Raw genomic sequence first — 25573 nt, 5'->3', positions numbered from 1 at the left:
AACAACCTTCCCATTTGTCCAGATGTTGAAAACAATATTTATTGAGGACTTATTAGTGCAAACCGTGGGCTAGACACTGAGGGCAGAGAGGCAAACAAGGTAACGACACCGCCTCATGGAGAGATTAATTATACACCATGTGAATAATAGACACTTGTTAAATCATGTAAATTAATATATTGAACCTTTCAAGTACCTGCTTGCATTAAATAAGTGCAACACTTTTTATGCAATTTTTTTTCATTAATTTCTCAAGGTCTTTTTTCCCATGGAATCAGGCTGAATGGGCATATTCTCCTTGTTATCATCCTGAGGAGCTTTGAAATAATAGTAATGTGTCTCTGGGTAAATTAAATAATATTAGTAAATATATGTAACAAAAACTTGAAAAACTGTTGGTATTTTCAGCTGACTCCCTCGCTGCCACACCCCTTCCCAATCCAGTTTTGTTAGCATCAGTTAACTTTCAATTATCCTAAACACTAGAAATCTTCCTAGGGGGCGTCCTCTATGCCATGCCTACCTGATGCAAACCCTTCCACTCTCTTCCACTATTTCTAAATAGTGGTCACTTCAGTGATGAACAAACTCAATTTCCTTAATTTCAAACCCATGCCATACCCCAAGCAAATCGCTCATCCTCCCCTGTTCACCCTTTCCTCTGACATTAGCTTTTAAACACTACAGAAATCCACCTGCCTCACCGTTGTGATTACCACTGTCCGAGTTCAGGCACAGATCTTCCCTCACCTGACTATTACGTGAGTCTACTTACTGTCCCTCATTATACACTTTCACCCGAGACACACATTATCTATAAGCAACTAGAATGGCTAAAGTGCAAATCTATTATAGCAGTTCCATTACACAAAAATTATATAATATGCTACAACATTGTATGGAGATGGTTGTGTTCCCAAATCACTACAAGCTCATTTAACTGGGGGGGGGACCCTCATTTATTTATGCATTATAATACTCAGTGGCATTAACACTATGGTAGCATTCAACAAATAACTTCCTTCCTTTCTTTTACCTTTCCTCCATTTATTCATTCATTCAATATTTTTCAAGTGCCACTATTGCCAGACTCTCTGGGTTTGGGATTCAATAAAACAAAATTCTCTGCCTTGTTAAAAACTAAATCTTGTGGTGAAAAATTAAAGACAAGAATGAAAAATATAATAAGCAGTTAACCTAATATTTTATCAAGTTTTAAGTCCTATGGTGGGGTGTGGGGGTTGTTAAAAGTAGAGCAAGGTAAGGGAGATTCAGAATATTAGAGAGGAGACTGGGGCATGTGGAAGTATTAAACAGGGGGATGGAAGTTGGCATCATGGAGAAGATGAGATTTGAGCAGCACTTGAAACAGATTAAGAGCGGAGCCAAGCAGATATCTCAGGAAAAATTACAATGCGAAGACAAAAGGGAGGTAGCAAAAGCCATCTCCATCTCTATGGGATGTCTCCCTTTATCTGATTCTTGCCAGCTACAAGTCCAATCTCCTCTGAAGGCCTTTAGAAAAGATGGGATTCAATTGTCTGTTGCTACAAGATTTGTCCTATAGTGCATGGCTATAGGATTTGTATTGCAGTTTGCATTCCTTATATTATTTTCTGTTTTTAAGCAGCATTTCTAATATGTCCTTGAAGAAAGGCTGTGCCTGGAGGTGGTCCTGTGCAGGAGAAGGGCAGAAAACCCTCAAGTTACCAAAAGGAAGCTGTGGTAAAGGAAGGTGAGGGCTTCCAGGAAGCCAGGCTACAGAATACTGGATGAAAGCAAAGTAGGAAAACGAGGCATGTAATGATGACAGGAGAAAGGAAGGCTTTAGTAGCAATAGCTTTTAGGTATACAGTAGGATTTCTTGACTGTCTAATATGAAGACAGAAATGTGGGTATCGGAAAAAGTATCTGAGAAATTCAAATGAATATGAGAGAAAAAACAAAGAGAGGCAAGACTTTTCTTTGAGACATTTCAAGTACAAAAATAATTAAATTCAGCAAATATTACTTTTTTGTGAACAAAGGCTTAATTAAGGGCTCATAATGCTAGTAAAACAAATGCAAATTGTGGGAAAAATGAATAAGACTTCTTCAGACTTAGAGGTAAACCTTTTTTTCATCTGTGACATTTCAGAGAATTTTTTTTCAGGAAAAGTCAAATCAAGAATATGTTCTGTTTTCTTCTTTCACATTCATTCTGTTCTTATACTGGATAGTTGCATTTCATTTGATCCCTGTGCTAGTTTGCTAGCTGCTGGAATGCGATATACCAAAACCAGAATGGTTTTTATAAAGGAGAATTTAGTAAATTACAAGTTTATAGTTCTAAGCCTGTGGAAATGTCCAAACTAAGGCACCCAGGGAAAGATGAATTAAGATGCCTTAATTCAAGGAAAGCCGATGGTCTGGAGCACCTCTGCCAGCCGGGAAGTTACACTGGTCTGCTGTTCCTGGGCTCCATTTCTTTCAGACTCTGTTCCTGTAGAGGTTCCTCAGTTTACTTCTCCAGGGCTGGCTTTCATCTCTTGGCTTCCCTTGGCTCTCTCCAGGTTCTGGCTTGCTTAATATCTCATAGCAATGTTTGCTGGGCTCCAAACATCTCCAAACATCCATTTTTCTGTTCTTCATGTGTCTGTGTCCATGTCAGCACTGCTGTGAAGCTCCTGTCGGCTCTGAAGTGTCTGTTGTTTCTCTAGGTTCCGTCGTTGCTGTCACTTCTGTGATTTTTCTGACACTCCAAAATGTTTCCTCTTTTAAAGGACTCCAATGAACTAATCAAGACTCACCTGGAATGGATGGAGGCACATCTCTCTGTAATCAAAAGTTCACACCCACAATTGAGCACACCACATCTCCATGGAGATAATCTAATCGAGTTTCCAGCCTACAGTGCTGAATAGGGATTAAAAGAAAGGAATGCTCCCACAAGACTGGATCAGAATTAAAACATGGCTTTTCTGGGGTACATAATATTTTCCAACTAGTGCAACCCCCTTAACAAATGACAGTGCTTTTTCATTGCAGAATTTGTAAAGATAAAATGATGCCTGACAGAATTTTGAAAATGGTGAACAAAAACTTTGCTTGTGATTTTAAAAAACAAATAAACAAAGAACATTCCACACTAATTCTGCTCATTAGAGAATAGACTTTAAGATTATTCTTTTAGCTATAGCTTTTAATGTTTTGTTCTTTACTGTTTATTTTTCTTTTGTTTATCTATATATCAATTCATTCATTCATTCATTTATTCATTCAACTTGATTGCTAAGAAAATACTCTGATAAGCAACAGCTTTAGCTCTTAAGCTATGCTAATGATTTTGGATTATCTAGTTAAGGTTAAAAATGATGGTGAACTCAGTCTACCAGATATGCCCCTCCCCACCAGGCAAACGAACAAACAAAAGCGCTGTGTATAGGTAAAGGGGTATTTTCAAGTCAAGGAATGAGAAGATTTTCCTATAGTGATGAGCTTACAGACAGAGAAGACAACAAGGATAAACTAGCAAGGTAATTCTTCCAGAGGACAGACATATACAAGGGAAATTAGCTAACAAAGGAGAATTGAGAAAGAGAATACCGACAAGGAGACAAAGAATCAGAAAAGAACACACTTTAGAAGACTTGGGAAAAGACTATTTTAAGGACTCCGTGATGCATTGTGGTTAAATGGTACAGAATGACAAAATTGGATGCAAACTGAAAAAGGCCCCTGTGAATTCAGTAATTAGACAGTCATGACTGAGTACAAAACAATGGGAAAATAAGGGAACAATTGGCAATGAGGCTGTGAGTGTAGCCAGTGCAGTGAGCAAATATTAAGTTTTCAGTGCTTTAGCAAGAAAAGAAAATCAGAAGGAAGGAATTATATAACCAGTAGGTGGCATGGCCCAGAGAATCATCTATTAAAAATAAGACAGCTTACTTTCTGGGGGACAGGGGAGTTAGGATAGGTGAAGGATATGAACTTAAAAGATGAAACAAGGGAAAGAATGGACAATTATGAAATAATAAAATTATAGTTCCCATTTGTATACTAGGAACTAAATTTGGTGGTTGACTTGTTTTATGTCTTTGAATCTTTCGTCAAGTAATTACTAATACCTTCAGATTTCAAAAGAGAGAAGTAAAGCATTGATTGCATAGTTGAAATTGCACGACCACAGCTAACAAGTTGCAGAAAGGATAATCATACGTCAATTTTTTTCTTATATCCAAAAACCGTGCTCTTAATGCAATGCCCTTGGGGTAGGCAGGTGGAGTTGGAGCTGAATAATGAGAGATGGACAAAGAGGTAAGAGTAACTAACCTGCAAAACTTCAGGCATCTGCACATTTCTCCCTCTGAAATTGGTGTTCAGCTTAACATAACCAAAATGCCTATTTACTTTCTGTCCTTTCAGTATGCAGAATCTCATCTGTTTTTAGTTTCCTTCCTATTTAACCTAAGCATTTTTAAAATCATTTAAATTATATTTTCACTAACATCCTCCATTTTATATTCTTTCTTCATTCTACCATGGGCACACTACAAAACCTGCACTGTATTAGTCAATCATATTTTTCATTTTTGTGATAGAACAGCTGTGTCTGAAAATGCTACTCATGCTCACTTGGGATTTATCTGAACAAGACCCTTACCCCAATAAAAAATGCTACACTCATGATGAATTTTTCCATGAATTCAGTGTCTTCCTCTCCCTACTTCCAATGTGCTGGGTAGCTGCCTTGCTCAGATAACCCTTGGGATTAGCTGTTTCCAAGTCCAGACTACTTAACACCACAATAATAACTTTCTTTCTTTTCAAACTTGACATAAATTTAAAAAAGCAATAGGATATGGGTGTTATACAATAAGTTTTTAATATCTTTATTCATATCATGAAAGTAGACCCCAGATTTCTAAGGCAGGGACAGATTATCATTATAGCAACAGACACATTGGTTCCCTTTGCTTCAGTTTTCATCCATTCTTGGGCAATTTCAACCTGTATGTATTAGCTTCTATACTATAGGCTAGGAACCAAGAAAAACAAATTGTCAAGTTGTGTATATACAACTTGCCCTTCGACTCCCTGAGAAAGGAAGAGAAACCTAATCTCCCTGAGTTGTTATGCTTTGGTATGCAAATAAATGTCTGCAGAGGGAAAATAAGATATGTCTATAGGTTATCACACCTGAAATCTCTCTATGGTTCCTGGGAAGTGGTAAATTGTATTAACCATTGAATGAAAGTAGATTGATCCAGATCTTACATCCTTCGGAGGCGAATGGCAATTGGTTCTGGAGAAAGGGAAACATTCTCTAACATGTCAACTCACTTTACGCAAGAAACCAAACTGTGCAGAAACATAAAAACATTATCTCTGAAGACACACTGTACCCTAGAAAAATAATGCAGTCTGAGCATCCAAGAGTGCCTGGCCATGATGCCCTGATTTTGTATCAGATGTGAATTTCAGATTTTAAGACATGAAGACAGTTACAGCTCTGGACAGTGACATAGTTGAGGATGTTATCCTGAGATTGGATTGCTTAGGTAGAAAAGAACACTATATGGTTGAAGAGAGGAGGTTAAGGAGAGCCACATAAAATCAAATGGTTCTTCTGTGCAGATCTTCAAACTGCCAAGTATTAAAGTGTTGAAAAAAAGCCCATAATCAAATTACCAAAATTAGCGAATATAGACAAGGGTGGGATATAACTGTTATAATTAGGTGATGTAAATTTTGCAAGACATTTTAAAGAAGTATTCTAAAAGCAGAAAAGTGTCCAGAAAAAGGCGCACCCCATATCAAGATGTAAGGAGACCAGAAATGAGGCTTTGAAGAACAAGATGCCCCAATTTGACACTGCTCCATTGACCTATTTTCTATACACTGTATAAAAATAATCTATTCCCCACCCCAAATTATCTGGTAACCACTACCAACTTGTACTTAAAGACAGTTAAAAGAATTGAGTCAGAACTCATCAAAACACGTTTCAAAAACAACCCGTCTCCTAACTAGTAGGGGAAAATTGTTTTTCCTCTCTATGCATCACTTTTCTAATCTGTAATAAGTGGGTAATAATGCATAACTTATTGTGGGTAGCAAAAGAAATAAAGTATGAAAAACTTTTAGCATAGGGCATTCTATATAGTTTGTGTTTATACATGGCTTTTTACCATTATTCTGTCAATATTTCTTCCCTAGTAAAGTCTTCATGGTCAAATCCAATGGCTTTTTTTTTTTTTTTTTTACTATCAAGTATTCTTTCTGCTCTCTTATGTTTCACCATGTCTCCTAGTTAATCCAAAGACATTATTTATGTTCCCGGCACCATACTGAGATATAGATATTTATTGAGGATCTATAAAAGAGAGAGGAAGAAAGGATAAAGCAGGAGAAGTTGAATTGTGATACAGGCCCAATATAGCATTGTCCAATCTCACGAAGAAATTTGGAGTGAGTATTGCTTATCAGGGTTGGTGCATATAGGGTCAAAATGCCAGATATTTATATCCCTGCCTTATTTAGCCACCAGATATTGGCTTTCCAGACAATGAAGGGGCCTTCAGTAAGGTGTCTCTCTGCAGTTGAGACAAACCCTAGGCAAAATGAAGAAACCAATATCTGGAGCCTGTCTGCTGACCTTATCCAGGCAGCTGAGACAAGTCCTCCTGTTGAGATTAATTTCATGTGTCAGCTTGCTTAGATTTTGCGTCCAGTATTAGTCTTATTGTTACTGAGGGTACCGGGTGGACTTAAATCTTTAGTCAGTTAATTGCATATAGAATTGTGTGGAGAGCCGCCTCCCGGGTCTGGCCTAGTGGACACGCTGCGGCCTGCTCTAGAGTTCCCCCCACCCATCGAGTGAGTCAAGATGGCGCCCGCATCCTGTTTCCGCGTATGACGCACGCGCCCACCAACCCTATCTTCCAATCACCTCTGTATACGTGGCACTAACCTATTGGGTTTGGGCACAGTATATAAGAGGTTACCCGGACAGGGTGGGTGGAGACGACCCATAGGGAGCCGTACCTGACGGCCGCATAGAGGTTGTTCCCCCGCGGGGTATTCTGTCCCGCGCGGAATTTGTAACAGAGCTTGCAAGCTTAGCTCCAGTAAAGGTCTGTGCTCACAACTGCAGCGTGTCTCGAACCCGTGTCTGTCACTTGAGTCGGTTTGTCTGCGTCTGTCTCTCTCTCCCTCCTGTTCCCTCCGCCGGCCGGGGACCAGAAGCTGAGTGAGAAGTCGCGGACAAGTGGTGGCCCGTACGGGGACCCTCCTCTCTCGACACCTCTTCTGCAAGGAGAGCCGTACTGTCTCTTCTTGAACTGAGAAGGACGTGCATCCTGAGCTCGCAGCGGACTTCCCGCGCCTGATCACCGCGAGAAGGTGAGTACTTCTTATTACGTGAGAGTTAAGGCCCGCGGGCTTTCAGGTAGCCCCGGGGACTCGGAAGAGCTCTCCGAGTGATTAAAGTACAGTGCCGACTGCAAACATGGGGCAGTCCGGAAGTTTACCTTTGTTAGCTCCCTTAAAGACCCTTTTAGCGGACGGCTCCTGTGAAAGTGAGCCGCCAACTTGCAAGCCGCCAGAGTCAGACGCTAGTTCGGACGACTCTGACTCAGAGTCAGATAGTAATGACACCGAGGGTGCAGACGCGCCTCCGCTGATTGATTGGGAGAGGCCTCCTGCCCCGCCCGCGCCTACCGCTGCGCCCCTAGAGACGCGGCGCCTTCCGGTGGATGGTAGGCAAGGGCTCCCTCGAGTGGCAGCATCAAGTAATTCCGTCTGCCCTCCATTGCTAGATACCGGGGCCGATCGATCAATTATAAGACAACAAGACTGGCCCTCCACCTGGCCGACGTGCAAGGTGGAGGACACCATTAGAGGAATAGGCCAGGTCTCAGCACCCATGCTGAGTGCCACTGCCCTCCACTGGGCAGATGAAGAAGGACATCAAGGCAGTTTTCAGCCTTATGTATTAGCCCTGCCTGTTTCCCTGTGGGGAAGAGACATTCTAACCCAGATGGATGTTACATTGACCAGTAACTGCTCTCCGGCCTCTAAGCATCTCTTAAAAGGAATGGGATATGTCCCTGGCAAAGGCTTAGGAGCCTCATTGCAGGGACACACCATGCCCATACAGACTGCTTCCAATTTTAATAGACTAGGCCTGGGTTTTTCCTAGGGGCCACTGAGGGGAGACTCCCACCCACACCTATAAGACTAAGGTGGAAAACCGAAACCCCGGTTTGGGTGCCTCAGTGGCCCTTACCAAAGGAAAAACTCTCAGCGTTACACACTCTTGTGTCAGCACAACTAAAAAAGGGCCACATCATTCCTTCCACATCACCTTGGAACACCCCCGTATTTGTCATAAAAAAGAAATCAGGTAAATGGAGACTGTTACATGACTTAAGGGCTATTAATAACTGCATGGAGCCCTTAGGACCTGTTCAGATTGGGTTGCCCCTTCTCTCAGCTCTGCCAGAGCATTGGTCTATTTTCATCTTAGACATCAAAGACTTACTAAAGAAACAGAAAGGGGGAATAGGTCACGGCCTGTCCCCAAAGGCTCAACTGTCTATAGCCTTGTTTACGTACAATTTTTTAAATGAAAATTCACAGGGAATGACACCTGCCCTTCAACACACCACTCCGAGTCCTCCACATAGAGGTCTAGTCCGATGGAAGGATGTCCTGTCGGGACAGTGGCAAGGCCCTGACCCCGTGCTCAGCTGGGCCAGAGGCTCTGTTTGTGTTTTTCCCCAGGAGCCAGGACGTCAACCAGTGTGGGTTCCGGAAAGACTGGTGAGAACCGTGACATCGCCCGAGGAGGCCACGGAGCTGTTGCCCAAAAAACCAACAAGCCTTCAACCTGAACCATCAGATCAGGCCTCCAACTCTGCTGATGACGGCGGCGACTGACGAGATGGCAACGAAAACGCCGGTCACCCTTCGACTGTTTAGAAGGGGGGACCAGTTTTAATACCCCCCGCGCTCCCAACAGGTGGAATCAGACCTTAAAGTGCTTGGGAAGATCAAGTTGACCCCCGTTGATTTCGACCTTTCCAAACTGGGCGAGACTGTACAAAGTCTGTGGAACCGAGTCACCTCATGGTTCTCTTGGCCCAATTTGACTACTTGGATTCTCGTAGCGGTGGGACTATTAGTGGGATTAGTCACTGTTAAATGCTTGTTAGAACGCTTGTTCCAGACACAGCAGCAATTGCGTGTTACTACCATGTTGGCTATGTCACTCACCCCTGGTGCTCCTGACAACGACCGCCCTGCTGCCCAGTCCCCCATTTCACCGTATGACCCATCCCGGCCACTCAGGAAGGGGCGCTCGAAAGCAAAAGCTGCAGCGAAGCCCATGGCTGTGTCCCGGGTGTAAAAGGCGGCACCAGTAGTCATAATTTTAGTCTTGAGATAATCTCTAGGCAGAGTCACGGTCCTGGCCAGGCTAAACTCACGCCATTGCACAGAGATATCTAATGACACCCTCGACTCTGGTCGCCGCTCTCCGAACCCCCTCCTGGCCCAGTTGCGAGGCGAAGCACTGCAGGGAGAGTTATGTGGTTTCCAGTTCACAGACTCTCCAGTCTCTATATGAGGAGGCATTCTGGTTGGTGCCTAGCAAGCCTAGTCCAGACTCCCCAAAGCACCAAAACAAGTAGTGGGCCGCTCAGGTCCATGGGAGCTCACTCATCAATGGAGACACTGGGTGAAAATAAATAAAAAAGGGGGAGATGTGGAGAGCCGCCTCCCGGGTCTGGCCTAGTGGACACGCTGCGGCCTGCTCTAGAGTTCCCCCCACCCATCGAGTGAGTCAAGATGGCGCCCGCATCCTGTTTCCGCGTATGACGCACGCGCCCACCAACCCTATCTTCCAATCACCTCTGTATACGTGGCACTAACCTATTGGGTTTGGGCACAGTATATAAGAGGTTACCCGGACAGGGTGGGTGGAGACGACCCATAGGGAGCCGTACCTGACGGCCGCATAGAGGTTGTTCCCCCGCGGGGTATTCTGTCCCGCGCGGAATTTGTAACAGAGCTTGCAAGCTTAGCTCCAGTAAAGGTCTGTGCTCACAACTGCAGCGTGTCTCGAACCCGTGTCTGTCACTTGAGTCGGTTTGTCTGCGTCTGTCTCTCTCTCCCTCCTGTTCCCTCCGCCGGCCGGGGACCAGAAGCTGAGCGAGACGGCACCGGACAGAATTGAGTATATTTACAATCAACATATGAGACTGTCTTCTGCAATGAGAGAAGTATCCTCAGAAAGCCTTAAATGGAGAATTGAGGATTTCATCAAACGGAAAGAAGAATTTCTCTTTCTACTCAGCCAGTCATCATTACCTTCGTGAGAGTTCCCAATGTGTGCGAGGATATCAATATTCAGTTGTTTCTTCTTCTCTGGAGAACTCTAATACACCTTCCTTAAGCAAAAATTTGGGTAGTTAATTTCCAGTTCTACCACACCAATCTATGCCTCATACTAGGCACTTATTCATAAGCATTCTCTATTTCCACACTGTGTAAAAGCTTCATTCTTGTCTTCCCAATTGTAATATAAACTACAAATTGCAGGGGCCAAGTCTTCTCTTGTGTCCATCATGACACCATACCTTGTGCTTCAAGTACATATGAAGAATGTACCTACATTTTGAATCATGGATGGCACAATTCAAACTATAACATCTACTTTACTCAGATGCATTATGAATGCTATTAGTGTCTGGTCCAAAGAGTGAGTCAAGTATGTATTTTAGGATAAGTATCCATTACGCAAAATTTGTGGCAGTCTTTATATATGCACATCATTGTCTCTCCAGAAGTCATTCATTCAACAACTTGCATTAACTATTGTATGTCAGTCACTGTTCTAAACCCTGGAGATATGGCAGTGGACAAGATAGAGCAATTTTCTACTTTCATGGAGATTATATACAAGTATAATAATAGTGGCTTTCTGAAGAGGAGAACCAAGTCATTGACTATCAAAAATATGTATTACCACAGTTGACCTGGAAAGATGTAGAACAAACATGGTCCTTACTTTGCTTTGTGCCTGGTCCAGGAAGCTAAAGAGGAGGGAAGTGTCTCAGACAACTGAAAAGGTTCAAGGCCTCAGTGAAGTGTTTTAGGAAAAACAATTTAAAAGAATATTCTGCGTACTCAGTTCATTCAATATAGCATATCTCATATTCCCACTGAAAATCATGTTGCTGGACCTTTGGTGCTCCAGTAACAGTTTTGTTTTAACTAATATGAATCAACAATCTTCCTCTAATTCCTAACTATATAAGTTTGGTGGTTTCTGCATCCTCTCTTTTTACACAAAAGCGCATTAAGATTGACCAGGAAAACACTGATACTGTGTCAAACATTAGGGACACCCAAATCAATTGGCCAAGCCCTTTATCTTGAGGTTTGCTCTTGTGAAACATATATAGGTAGCGGAGAAGCTTAACTTACCTATAGGTATGCCTACTAGTTACTTTTGGAGGACCTCTTTTATTGCTCAGATGTGGTCTCTCTTTCTCTAAACCCAACTCTGCAAGTGAAATCATTGCCCTCCCCCTACATGGGACATGACATCCAGAGGTGAAAGTCTCCCAGCAATGTGGAAGTTGACTCCCAGGGATGAACTTGGCCCTGGCATCGTGGGATAAACAATGCCTTCTTGACCACAAGTAGGAAAAGAAGTGTATCAGTGACTGAGAGAGTTCAAACAGAGTCGAGAGGCTACTCTGAAGGTGACTCTTATGAAAGTTTTTTAGACATTGCTACCTACCATAACTTGCCAAACCCCAACCAAAATCATTCTTGCCAGTCCTAAAGAATATTTACGGCATTATAAAAGATTCTATGGGTGGTGTGATGGTGGCTCAGCAGGTAGAATTCTTGCCATGCTGGAGACCCGGGTTTGGTTCCCAGTGCCTGCCCATGTAAAAAATAGATTCTACAAAGGTTCTATGCACTAGGGTAACTTTCCAGAAAATTACAACCTCCATATGGGTCCCTGGACCAGGTAAGTCCTGAAATGCAGAGAGGCCAGCCTCTCTAGAACATCACTAGTTCCATCCCCATATCCCATATTATTGACAATCCCTTCCAACTTGAAAAAGTTAGAATGGGCATAGCCCAAAAAACCCTTAAAGAGTGGGAGAAAGATCAAAGGTGATGATGGAGTTATACAGAGAAGTTTGGGTTCAACACAAGAGTATGATTGCTGAATCATTAATATTGATATTTTTTTAAGTCTCCAATATCTTAGAACATCTGGAAGTAAAAACCTAAAATTCTGGAATTGTAACTCATCCCAAATTCTGAAATCTGTTCTACAACTAATTGTTGTGATGTGCTTTGAAATTTATTGCTTTTTGGTGTATATGTTATTTTTCACAAAAAAGAAAAAAGAAATTCTTCTAGCCTCCAGTGTTTTGGAGCAGATAGAAGGGAAAATCTGAAAAAGTGGAATGGTAACCCATAACAAACTCTGAAATCTGTTCTATAACTAATTGTTGTGATGTGCTTTGAAATTTATTGCTTTTTCTTTCTTTTCTTTGTATACATGTTATATTTAACAAAAATGCTTAAAAACACATTAATATTAATACAATACTATTTATATCCTATATATTATTTGCCCTCAAAATACAGTGAGTAACTGCATTTATATCAAGCATTTCTTATCGATGACAACATATGGCTAAAGCAAGGAGTTGAGGTAAGAGTTCCAACCTAGGAAAGAAGATTACATGACTTCATGTGTAGGAATCTGCTTAAGGGTTAATATGGTTTCCCAGTTGTCCACATGAGACAATAGTCCATTTGGACAATTGCAATACTCATTTGATTTGGGCTATAACCTTCATTCCTAAATAGGGTTTAGAATTGAACAATCACCATAGGAGTATTGCTTACCTGGCAGCGACCAGCCAAATTGCATTTACAGGAGACGGAGAAGAGTTGGAGTTGAAAGCTGCAGTGTGAGCAAATGCAGAGGTTAAAAGCATTCTTTTAAAAGCCCTCCACCCCAGGGATCTCTTCCAGAAGTGTAAGCCAACCCTCCTGGGAGAAGTCTGATACTCTGAGTATTTGTGCATTTCTGATTTTATCCCAGGGGAGCAAGTTTCTTACATGCAAACAAAAGCTGCGTTAGGTGCAGAGCTTTACTCACTGAGTCTTCAGCTTTGCTGAAGACATGTGAGTTAGTACAGTGAAACACAGCATAAAAGCAGAGAATCATAACCAAGCATCCACCACAAAATGGAAGTTATTTGTCAGAAAGGAGGCAGTGATTGCTGGACACTATGAAGTGGCCTCTCTGAGTGCATGGACTGTGTCAGTTCTTTACATGTGTTACTTCATATGCTTATGCCTAAAAGGGCACTATGAACCATTATATAAATATTATTGTTATATAATACTTGAAATAGATATTCTTTGTTTTACGGAAATCATCTCCTACAATGGTCATTGTCACTTATCACTACACACCCCCTCAAAAAAAAAAAAAAAAAAGATTACCTTCCTGCCATCCCCTCATCACACTAGTGACATAAAAAGAATTAAAAAGTTAAAGTATCAGTGAAAGATCAGTACTGCTCTGCAGGGACCCTTTAAGCTTTATGACTTTTGTTTCTTTTCTATGCCCCAGCTCTCAAAAACATTTTCTTGTACTGGAGGGATGAGCTAGGTACTTTTATGGATTATTAAATCTGTCCTTCTTCCAACCCTCCCTCCTTCTGTCCTACCTTTCCCCCTTCCTACCTACCTTCCTTCCTTCCTTCCTTCCTTCCTTCTTTCCTTCCTTCCTTCCTTCCTTCCTTTCTTCCTTCCTTCTTTCCTCCCTTCCTTCCTCCCTTCCTTCCAGAAATATTCATTAAGTGGTATTATATGTAAGACACCCTAGAATTTATAGCTTAAGGTATGTTTTTTGCTTTGGAGGACCCTATAGTTTGAACAATGAAGATTTGTTTATTTCAAATAGTGAAAACTTTCTCATTGAATCCTGTTCTTTTCCTCAAAAATAAAATAACATAAATTTGTTAATCATTAAAAACTATCTTATGTTGATAAGCAATCTATAAGTAGCAAAAGGAAAGGAGGTGTAGAAAGAGTTGCAAAGTTGAGTAATATAAGTTGATATCAATTAATATAAATTCATATATGTATATATTTATCTCAAAATGATGATGTACAGATTCAAAATCCATCATAAAAGAAAACAAAGTAGAAACAATAAGGTGACACATTGGTTTACTTAGAATGGTTAAGGAGAAAGAATGAATCCTATTAAATGTACTTAAAAATAGTGACTGGAAGAATTGAAGCTCTAAATTAGATTGGATTAGAAACAAAAATAACAAAATCTATGAACTTTGCTTTTTCATTAAGAATTTTTTTAAATTTCTACATTTTTTTCTCTAGATCATTGACTGAATAGGCTCTATTTCAATTTATTGGATTCAATAAAGGACTATAAGTACAAAGAACTAAAACAGCAAAAACCACTTCCAAATGAGTTGCAAAACAAAATTGGATCAGAACCAACTCCAATTACTATTTGTTTTTTCCTAGTCTGTTTATTGAGATACAACATCACCTTTATTGTATATTCTTCTCCTGCTAAATTCACCCTAAATATTCCTGAGTTGTTTTTCTTTCCCCTAAAGGTAAGAAATGAAATCAAATATTACTTCCCAGATTTGTGAGTTTATGTATCAACTGACAGTGAAATCATAATGGCCTGATGTGGAAGGAAAAAGAGAAAAAAAAATAAAAAAGGAAAAGATAAATAACAAAATACAATATATTGCAATATATATTGTTTTGTCATAACAGTCATTAAATTATTTAGCTACCCACAAAATTGCAATCACACATCGCTATCTCTGGTAACAGCATAATTTTGAAAAGCAGTCTAAGAGTAATACTGTTTTTCTGATTTGAGGCCATAGTCAACCCCTATTCCTTAAATAAACTAGCAAAAAGTCACCAGAAATTTCAGCCCCAGAGTCATTAAAATAAAGCAAACTAACAAATGCAAGAAAGCACACTCAACCAACAAAAAAGTTAAGCAATACAATGTACCAAACAACTTTTACCCAGAAGCATACTCCTTTGAGGAAACCCAGAATTTTGGTTACCCTGAATTCAGTATTGAGTCTCTTTTTTTCTTAAATTTCTCTGTGATAACTTGTTGTCTCTGTGCAAAATTAAAACTGTGACAATGACTTTCTGTTGTTACTCAAAGCAAAGACACGGTCCAGAAAAGTCACTGTGCTCTGATAAACTTCTCTGAGTAAACCGCCCATATGTCCAAGATTTCAATTCTCTAGAAATCAATGAACTTTCAAATGTCTCTGGGAAGCCATGCCTCTTACAAGGTAGGTTGTTCTTTCCATAAGCACAGCTGCCTTACCTTGGATGCTTAAGCACTTAACTGGTCAGTGAACTGTTACAAGAACTGATTCCCCTAAGGAAATGGGTCTTTATCTTTTCAGCCCAGCAAGCAGAGGGATGATGAATAGGGAAGGGCGGGGGGGACAGTCAGTGAAAGAGTTTTGTAGGAAATTTCATAGAGGAAGAGAAGATTGAAATGGTTTCTAAGGGATTTGGTTGTCTCCTTACCTTTTTCTCCTTCTTATTTTGTACTCATGTATCGATATCCTACAGTCCCAGTTATTCATTTGATTTTGCATAATGAGAAATATTATAAGCCTGTCTAAAATCTTCTGTGATACCAAAAGTAGCAACCCCCTCTCAGATATATTAAATGCAAAGCATAAACTGGTTACTATGTCTCCAAAAGCTGTTTTGCTCAGTGCTGCTTCGCTCAACATTGCAGACTCTCTCCTGGGAATTCATAGCACTTACAGCAAGTACATTTCTGGCCCATGAAATCACAGCCAACTGAGAAAGCAATAAGTCAATTAATACTTTACATGAGCTGGGTCTTATTTCAAATGTAAAATCAGCAAAAATCCATAGGTTTAAATAGTATATTTTAAATATATTAATAACATTATTTGGGGAACAAAATATTTCTGATTTAGAAAAGTGTTGCACTGAGATTTACAAAGAAACACTTTTTTCCCCAAAGAATTCAATCTATTCCAACTCCCAGAGGTGAAAATAATTGGTATAGCTGAAAAATCTCACTTCTCTTTTTTCTTCTGTTGTCTTCAACAATTTTCATTTTACAATATGTAAATATTAATTGCTTAAATTTGACCTCAAAGATTATTTGCACATACTTTATGGAAATAATTATTCTACTCAATCCTCAAGTACTCCATAAATATACATCCCCTTAGCCACACACACTTTTAGATGCTCCCTGTCATCCGTTAGGAGAATAATCAGACCCCAAAACCAAAATCATGGCTTTATCTTTAGAAAACAGGATCTTCAAAAAGATTAGGATGAGTCAAAATTTTATATAACGTCAATCTCTGCATTGTCCTCTAAATACTTGGATTATTTCCACAATTACTCAGGCAATATAGTAAATAGTTGTTAAAAGCAGAGACTCTGAAGCCAGACTGCCTGGATTCACATCCTGTTTCCACCATTTATTTCCTGTGTAAACTTGGAAAAGTTTCTTAATTTAATTCCCTTTAGTTTATTGATAGAAAAGGGATGATAATAGTACATTAGCTTCATGAGTTTATTATCAGAATAGAATAAATGTACACATATGCATATAACATATATTCCTTGGTAGGTAGTAGATACAGTGTAGCTGGAAGATGACACACAGTATAAATAGGTACATAGATAGATGATGATAGATAAATAGATGCACGAACCTAGAGAAAAGTAGATCTAGATAGTGCAATTAAAATGTTTGCTATAATTCCTGAATTCACTGGCATGGTATTCCCCCCAGGAAACCTCAAGATTATCTTCAAAATCGAGCAGAAATTGTTCACAAGTAAAATCACTTGCTGTGATTTTTAGAGTAATGTTACCTGCATACACACATGACAAACATTAAATCTTCTGATTATATAACTGCACCACAAGCACACACATTAGGTAGGAGCTAAAAACAAAATGCACAGTTCTTGGTACACAGCAAGCACTCAGGAAATGCTCTCTGAATTGAATCAAAGTGAAACAGGAGGTGTTCTAGTTCGCCAGCTGCCAGAATGCAATATACCAGAAACTGAATGGCTTTTAAATAAAGGGAACTTAATAAGTTGCTAGTTGACAGTTCTAGGGCAGAGAAAATGTCACAATTAAGGCAAGTCTATAAAAATGTCCAAATCAAGGTATCCAGGGAAAGACACCTGGGTCCAAGAAGGCCAGTAACACTCAGTGTTTCTCTCTCGGCTGGAAAGGCACATGGCGAAGTCTGCTAGCTTTCTGTTCTGGCTTGTTTCATAAAGCTTCCCAGGAGGTGTTTTCGTTCTTCATTTCCAAAGGTCTCTGGCTGCACGGGTTCTCCTTGTGATTCTCGTCATTCTCTGCTCTAGAATCACTGTGCTATACATTCCCATGTTTTAACCTCCAACTTTCCTTCTGAGACATTCATGACTCTTCTCCTTCCACCACATTCACACACCATTCTCACAATAACACATTACTGTTACCTCTGTTGAGACTGATTTTTTAATCTATTGTGGAGATTAGCCTTTCTTCCTTTTCTTTTCTTTTCTTTTTTTTTTTTTTTTTTTTACTTCAGTTGAGCATCTTCTCTGTGTCGACCAGGCATCAAAAATGGTACTGTTCCCAAGAATACAAGGATGGGCGGGCCGCGGTGGCTCAGCGGGCAAAGTGCTTGCCTGCTATGCCGGAGGACCTCGGTTCGATTCCCGGCCCCAGCCCATGTAACAAAAAACGGAAAAACAAAATACAATAAAACAAGAAAATGTTTAAAGATGTTTCCCTTTCTTCCTTCCTTCCTTCTATCCTTCCTTCCTTCTCTCTGTCTTTCCTTTAAAAAAAAAAAAAAAAAAAAAGAATACAAGGATGAAAAATAAGCATGAGTGGGTGTGTATGTGTATTTGTATGTTAATGTTGTAAAGGCATTGTACTGATAACAGGAGAGATTTTAGTTATAAGACAAGAAGGGAATGAGTTTCTTCGTAAAAACTGAGATTTCATACCAGATGAGATTTTTGGAGGAAACAAGGTAATTTGTAGAATAACTTGGAAATATAGAGTGGTAAATATTGTTCTTACATGTATACTTGGGAATGTTCTCAAATCTCAGCTAAGCTGAGAGGAAGATTGGAGGGAGGCAGTGAAGATGTGTGAAGAAAGGAATGATTCAATCAAAGAACTTTATGATGAATCTGTCATTGGTAAGATGATTAGAACAAGGGGAAGCATAGACGGAAAGTTTGACTTTTATAGTAGTTTCGACTTCAGTAGATGAAAATCATAAACCAGTGAAACTCATGATATTTGGGGGAAAAAAGGGGGAATACTTGAGAACTCATTTTCCTTTTTATAGTTAAAATTCCTGACATAAAATTCCTGTCTCTTTACTCATATAGATTTTAGAATACTGAAATAGTAGCCAGCATTGGCTACTAACATTTTCCATGTTAAAAACTAACATTTTCAAAGGGTAAAGCTTTTAATTTTAGGAGAAAAATAAAGGCAGAGAACACCACGCATGTCAGAAAAAACAATTCATCCAGATCCCAGAAGGTTTGGGTTGCATGTGAGTTGGGCTTATAAACCTGTGGAAGTAGATAGCCAAAGAGAAAGCAGTAAGGAAATAAAATTAACCTGTGATAATGCATCCCGCTGCTTTGCCGTGAAATGTTTCTCTTTCCTCAGGCTGCAGGCTTTTTCACCATTTTCTTTTGTTATATGAAATATTTTAAAAAGTACATCAACTCTGAGATATTTGTGCTATTCTCTCCTAGAATAGATAACTGTCAGACAGCCTAGTCACAGCTGATTTAAGACTTATAGAAAATCATCAAAAACAATCTAAAATACCAAGCTTAACAACAAAAGCATACTAAGAAGTCATTTTTGTCTTTTTCTACTTTTCTAAATTTTCATAAATTTTCTACTTTGAAAGTATATATTTTTTCTCATCATATTTGCTCCCTGCTTTTGATAATATGCTTTAACCATGACATAAAAATGTTCATTAGTAAATTCTTCCTCACCTAACTTTCTTAGCCCTTAATTATCTCTTCCTTCTGACAAATAATTACCGAAACAACTTTTTCAAAATTAATGGTGAATAACCCAGTGATACATTTGTTAACATCTGAACAGTTTGATTAGTGTTTGCTTTCATAAGATAAGCGTTTATGTTTTCTCTTGGCTATCATAACACTTAACACTGTAATTTAATAGTCATACAGCCCAGATCTGAGGCCAGATGTTATCATGATGACTTGATATTATAACCCAGTGCTTGGTACTGCGTAATGCTGGCTAGGCACACGTTGAAATAGGTTACATACAGTTCCCATCCTCCATTTTCATTTTCTTTATCTATTCCTGAAAATCTTTATGTCTTCTACAGATCAGGTCCTCAAAAACATTTTTGGACTTTCTCTAACTGGATTCCAATTTAAAATCATCTTTGCCCATAACTTTTCCAACTGCCATTCGCCTTAGTTCACACCTTTTGCTAACTCTATTTTAGGGGCCTACTCCCCCACAGTTCTCCTTAGCAGCTTTACTAGAATATGGATTCAGGAAGAGAAAGGAGGCATTCTTTAGCTCAGCCATTTCCCTTTAGCTAGAAGCTATGTTTTGAAACTTGCAACAGCAACAAAAAAATGTTGGAGAAATTGTCTGATTAACTATGTCATGTATGTATGGATTTTAATTATCCAGGTTAACCCTGTTAACATTTATTCAGGTAACTGAGTGTTGGTGGGATCAGTAATATTGCCATTGGATCTCACTAAATCAATCTAAAATAACCCTAAATTCATCTAGCCCCTACCTAGGGATAATAATACTATCACCTAAATGCTAGGTATTCCAGTTTGAAAGGAAGGATAATCAAACTGTACTGTATGATAGATGAAAAAAATAGCAAATTTTTAGAAATTCACGCTATGGAATTAATCCAGAATGTTAATGAATTAATGTGAAAAGTTTTCTCTTACTTAGAGCCATCAAACATCTCTTTTTTCATGTCCTTACTATTTCTAACTGCAAATTTATATCTATATTTTGTTTAGATTTCTCGAGCTTAAAGAAGTTTCTCTAGATTTATGTTTTATATATATATAATATATATTATATATATATTATATATATATATATATATAAGTCTTGGGGTATTTGTAATATTCTGAACATATTGAATGGCTAATGAATTACTAATTAGTTGTTAATAGAGACATCCCCTTAGGTATGTGGAAAAGCACGCTGGCATCTATTTATGCTAGGTATATTTCTCAAGGAAAAAGAATCATCCTGTCCAGAAGATGAAGAATTCAAGAAATTGCCAGTAATATTCACTAGGGCTGATGGCAGTTTGTTAGTGGGTGATTCTGTAATAAATTGCCATCATTTGGGATACAATCCTAGGATCATTATTGGTCAGAAACTATTGTTAATGGTTATAAAAATCAGTGGGTATATACTACTTTATGGTTTATAAAAAGCTTTGATGAACTCTACCTTAGTTTATTTTCACATCTACTCTATGAGTTATAGGACAGTTTCTATTGTTGAACCTGATTTTTATTAAGTAGTATTAATTGCTATCACCTCTTGACATAAGAAAATACTGAAATTCACGAAATTTGAATTACTAACCCACATTTGATGAACGTATACTCAGATATTCTGACTCCAAATCTTCATTATTTTCTTTCTTAATAAAAAGTATGCAGAAAGATAATCCCCATCCTCTTTATATTAGTCTTTCAAAGAAAACCAGTGGAGAACAGAGATGGAAAGTCTGAATATAAAAATAACAAATAAGTGAATATCTGCTTCTAGTTAAGACTTAAAAATAATTGCTAGAGACCATAGCTCTTATCTTAACTACAACAACAAAAAAATTAGGCAAATAAACTGACAATACATTTTAAGCCCATCAAAAATCTTCATAAACAAGCCTAACTAAAAATAAATTCCAGAAATATACAAGCTCTTTACAGAAGAAAAGAGACTCTCAGCTGTTCTTATTTCTGATAGAGCCATGAATAGTGGGAAAAACGAGAATCTGTCAAAGACATGGGTAAGGGAAAGCCAAATTAAGTATTAATAAGCCTTTAATTTCTGGGTGTGGGCTGACAGGGAAGATTCTAATTCTCAGAGGCCCCAGCCTCAGGGAAAATTGCACTCACTTTCCAAACATTTCCCATGGATCTTCACCAAATGTTTGAGTGCTAGAGGCCAAAAAACGAGAAGCAGGTCTAAAGAGCTGAAAGAGAGATTCTACAAATGCAAAGCACCTTTGTCGAAAGGTTGGAGCAGTAAAAACAACTGAGATAAAAATCAACATAAGGCAGCTTGGCCTAAGGAATCAAAAGTTGGGAGGTGGACAAGAAAGAAAGCTGAGAGAAATTTATCTGAAACATACTGGCTTTCACCTGTGAAGGCTGAGGGTTGGACATGAAAAGAAAGAGGGGCCATTCCAGCATTACAGAGAGTATAAGTGTCCGTCTGCTGAATGCTGAGAGAAGAGTGGAGCCACAGAAGTAACTTTCCTGAACTATAGAAAGCCAGGAGCAGATTAGAAAGAAATGAGGATTCTACAACAACCCTGAAAGTAGGAAGCTAGACTGTTGTTTAGGGAAGAGATCTGTAGTTCAGTAAGCGCATAGCTCAGGTACAAGAGAAAAAGAAATCTTCAGGAACTCACTCGCCAGTGCTGAGAAGGAAATGCCATTTCTACCCTCTCAAAACATTTGAAGTCATTGAATATATGAAACACAATAAAACTGTAAGAAAGCCCAGTCTTAGCTCTTACATACTTATTAGGCTGACCTAGTCTTCCACTATATCAGCCTGACAGAAGGAAAAATCTTTTTTTTGGAGTTAAATATTATGTGTTTATTTATTCTCTAGTTTTTATACAAAATTTCTGAAATACCACAAAAACGTATACAACTGTTGAAGGAGCAAGTAAATGTAATCCATATTCAAAACAGAAAACAGTGAACACAGACAGACCAAGAGGTAGCTCAGATGTTGGAATTACCAGACAGGAACTTGAAAATAATCACTGGATCATAGGTGATGGAAAAATTTAGCAGAGATGGAATCTATAATAAAGAACAATTTGAAAATGACAAACTATAGACAAAGAGAAACAGATATTCATACATGCATATGATAGCACAAATGCAAAATTCATTAGATGATATTGGAAAAAAGTGAACACAATGAAGGCAGTGGTAAATGAACTTAAAGATAGATAAGTAGAATGTATTTAAGCTGAAGCACAAAGGAAAATAAAATGAAAAAAGGAACAGACTCCTGAAATCTGTGAAACAATATCAAAGTATCTACTATATATATATATAAAATTGGAGCCAAAATTTTCAGGCTAAATAAATTCTTTTATCATTTCCATTGTAAATGAATTCTCTGAGCTTTCATGTGTCTTTATTTCAACTTCATTTCTGAATGCTAATTTCTTTGGACAGATAATTTTAGGCTGACAGATTTTTTTTTGTTTTGATTGTTTTGTTTTACCTTTTAGCACCTTAATGATATATTTCATTGTCATTTAGCCTCTATTCTTTCTGGTGGGAGGCTGAAAGTGTGTGCAAGAGAATATTTACAAGGTGGACTATGAAATATAAGTCCTGTAAGGAGGCATGCAATATTATTACTGAAGTGCCATGCATTCAAAATTTATTAGAGTCATGGATTTAATTTCTGAGATCAGGGAAGTGGGGTAATTGATGAGATTGAGACAGACTCAAAGTCATATAAGAATAATATTTTGCATGATAAAGTATGATTTCCAAAGTGTATTTATGATTCATGGCCTTGAATTAGCTAAATGAGGAGTTAATACAAGATGAAATTAGATATGGTTGTTTCTTAAAAGAAAGTGGTTATCAGTTACAATAGAGTTTCCTTCACAAGTTTGATCTCTTAAGAAAATACTGGTAAGTAGTGATAAAAGATATCTAGGCCTTTGGAATGGTGAACTTATCAAAAGTATACTGAGTGAACTTAATAAATTGTCTTCAAATTTGGCCATTTCAGTGCATATAGCAAAAATGGGGTGTCCTTTCAACTCATGTTTTGTGGTGGTGGTTGTTTTTATCAAGCTACATTTGATGGATACTAAGCTTGTTAAGCTAGGTGTCTTAAGCACCCATAGCTCCAAGCTTACCTGGGAAATTGGAAAATATGATAGGGTGCATTACTTGTCAAAATAACAAATGGCCTACATTGTGCCTGGACTCCATAGGCACCTAAACTATCAATAACCGAAAAAGTAAAATATATTGGTCTATGTTAAGAAGATTATTTTATACCCTTCTCCTTATTTGTTTGTAAGCTTAAATAATGCAAGCAGATGGGCAAAACGCAAGCATTACAAAGTGATTTAAAAAATGTTCTAAAATTTTAATATAGCAAACTTTTACTTTATTATATTATCCCTAAGAAAAAAATGTTGAAATTAAAATTTTTATTTTATAAAAGGAATCACATGCAACTATCCAATGGATTGGCTTTATTTGAAACTGCTCTAGGATAATTTTTTCATGTAATACCAGCAACTTCATTACCTTTAACCTTTATAGCCAATAGAAATGTGTCTTTATGAAGATTTTCCAAACACAGTTAATTACTCTCTCTTCAATGTCCACATAAAACTTTTTAAAACTTTGTACTAAATTCTGACTTCCGGAGAAGATGGCGGCTTAGTAAGACGTGCGGATCTTAGTTTCTTCTCCAGGACAGCTACTAGGGGAGTAGAAACGATACAGAACAGCTCCCAAAGCCACAACAGAGAAAAAAAAAGACAGCGTACCCCATCCTGGAACGGCTGGCTGGCTGAGAGAAGCCACTCGGGTGAGATCACCGAGGCGTGCGGGCTTCACTGGGTGGGGCGGCAAGCGGCCGGAGTCACTCTCTTGCCCTTCCAGGGCCAGCTGGGAGAATTGGAGAGGCGGTCCCTTGAAACCGCGGCGGCTGGCGCCCACACCACGCGCGGCCCCCCGGACCAACTGAGAGAATTGGATCAGAAATCCCCAGGCCCCAGAGAACGGTGACGGGTCGGGGAGGCCCCTTCCAAACCCGTGACTCCCCGGGAATGTGCACTCTCCTGGGCGGGCCGCCGCCGCTGGCGCCCTCCCGCCATGCTTGTCACCCCGGGCCGACTAGGAAATTTGGAGGGGCGCTTTCCCAGGCTGCGGCGGCCAGCAACCCTCTCCGTGTTCGGACCCCGGGCCGGCTCGCACTCTTCCAAGCCGCTTCAGCTAGCGAACCTCCCGGACGGCGAGAGTTTTCCAAAGTTAAAGGTCCCACAGCACCTTTTACTGGTGGGACACTCAGACAAACGTGTGCCACGAGCGCCACCTACTGGGCAGGATAAGAAACACAGAACCCAGAGATTTCACAGAAAAATCTTCCAAACTTTTGGATCCAAGCCAGGGAAATCTGTCTAAATGAGCAGACGCCAACAGAAGATAATGGATCATGCTCAAATAATTGAAAACATGGCCCAGTCAAAGGAACAAACCAAGAGTTCAAATGAGATACAGGAGCTGAGAAAACTAATGCTGAATATACGAAAAGAAATGGAAAACCTCTTCAAAAACGAAATCGATAAATTGAGGGAGGACATGAAGAAGACATGGGCTGAACATAAAGAAGAAATAGAAAAACTGAAAAAACAAATCAAAGAACTTATGGAAGTGAAGTTCAAAGTAGAAAAGATAGAAAAAACAATGGATACCTACAATGATAGATTCAAAGAGACAGAAGATAAAATTAGCGATTTGGAGGATGGAACATCTGAATTCCAAAAACAAACAGAAACTATCGGGAAAAGAATGGAAAAATTTGAACAGGGTATCAGGGAACTCAAGGACTATATGAAGCGCACAAATATATGTGTTGTGGGTGTCCCAGAAGGAGAAGAGAAGGGAAAAGGAGGAGAAAAACTAATGGAAGAAATTTTCACTGAAAATTTCCCAACTCTTATGAAAGACCTAAAATTACAGATCCAAGAAGTGCAGCGCACCCCAAAGAGATTAGACCCAAATAGGCGTTCTCCAAGACACTTACTAGTTAGAATGTCAGAGGTCAAAGAGAAAGAGAGGATCTTGAAAGCAGCAAGAGAAAAACAATCCATCACATACAAGGGAAACCCAATAAGACTATGTGTAGATTTCTCAGCAGAAACCATGGAGGCTAGAAGACAGTGGGATGATATATTTAAATTAATAAAAGAAAAAAACTGCCAACCAAGACTCCTATATCCAGCAAAATTGTCCTTCAAAAATGAGGGAGAAATTAAAACATTCTCAGACAAAAAGTCACTGAGAGAATTTGTGACCAAGAGACCAGCTCTGCAAGAAATACTAAACAGAGCACTAGAGTCAGAACTGAAAAGACAGAAGAGAGAGGTATGGAGAAGAGTGTAGAAAGA

General features: G+C 39.1%; 1 long non-coding RNA gene across 2 annotated transcripts in view; it reads right to left on the bottom strand.

The window, feature by feature from the left end:
- LOC143663542 (uncharacterized) overlaps positions 1-15727 on the bottom strand; it is a 58741-nt gene extending 43014 nt beyond the window's left edge. Inside the window, exons 1-2 of one of the 2 annotated variants that reach the window (XR_013166020.1) lie at positions 15640-15727; positions 12928-12985 (exon numbers count right to left, since the gene is read on the bottom strand). This is a non-coding gene — a long non-coding RNA (uncharacterized LOC143663542). Of the gene's footprint in view, positions 1-12927; positions 12986-15430; positions 15512-15639 lie in introns of those variants that run through there. The other variant, XR_013166021.1, reaches the window with a different exon arrangement.
- Between the last annotated feature and the right edge of the window lie 9846 nt (positions 15728-25573).

The sequence above is a fragment of the Tamandua tetradactyla genome, chromosome 19, assembly GCF_023851605.1.
Source record: "Tamandua tetradactyla isolate mTamTet1 chromosome 19, mTamTet1.pri, whole genome shotgun sequence".
NCBI classification, from domain to species: domain Eukaryota; kingdom Metazoa; phylum Chordata; class Mammalia; order Pilosa; family Myrmecophagidae; genus Tamandua; species Tamandua tetradactyla.
The sequence above is the reverse complement of the archived record's forward strand: the minus strand, read 5'-3'. Positions and strand labels throughout refer to the sequence as shown.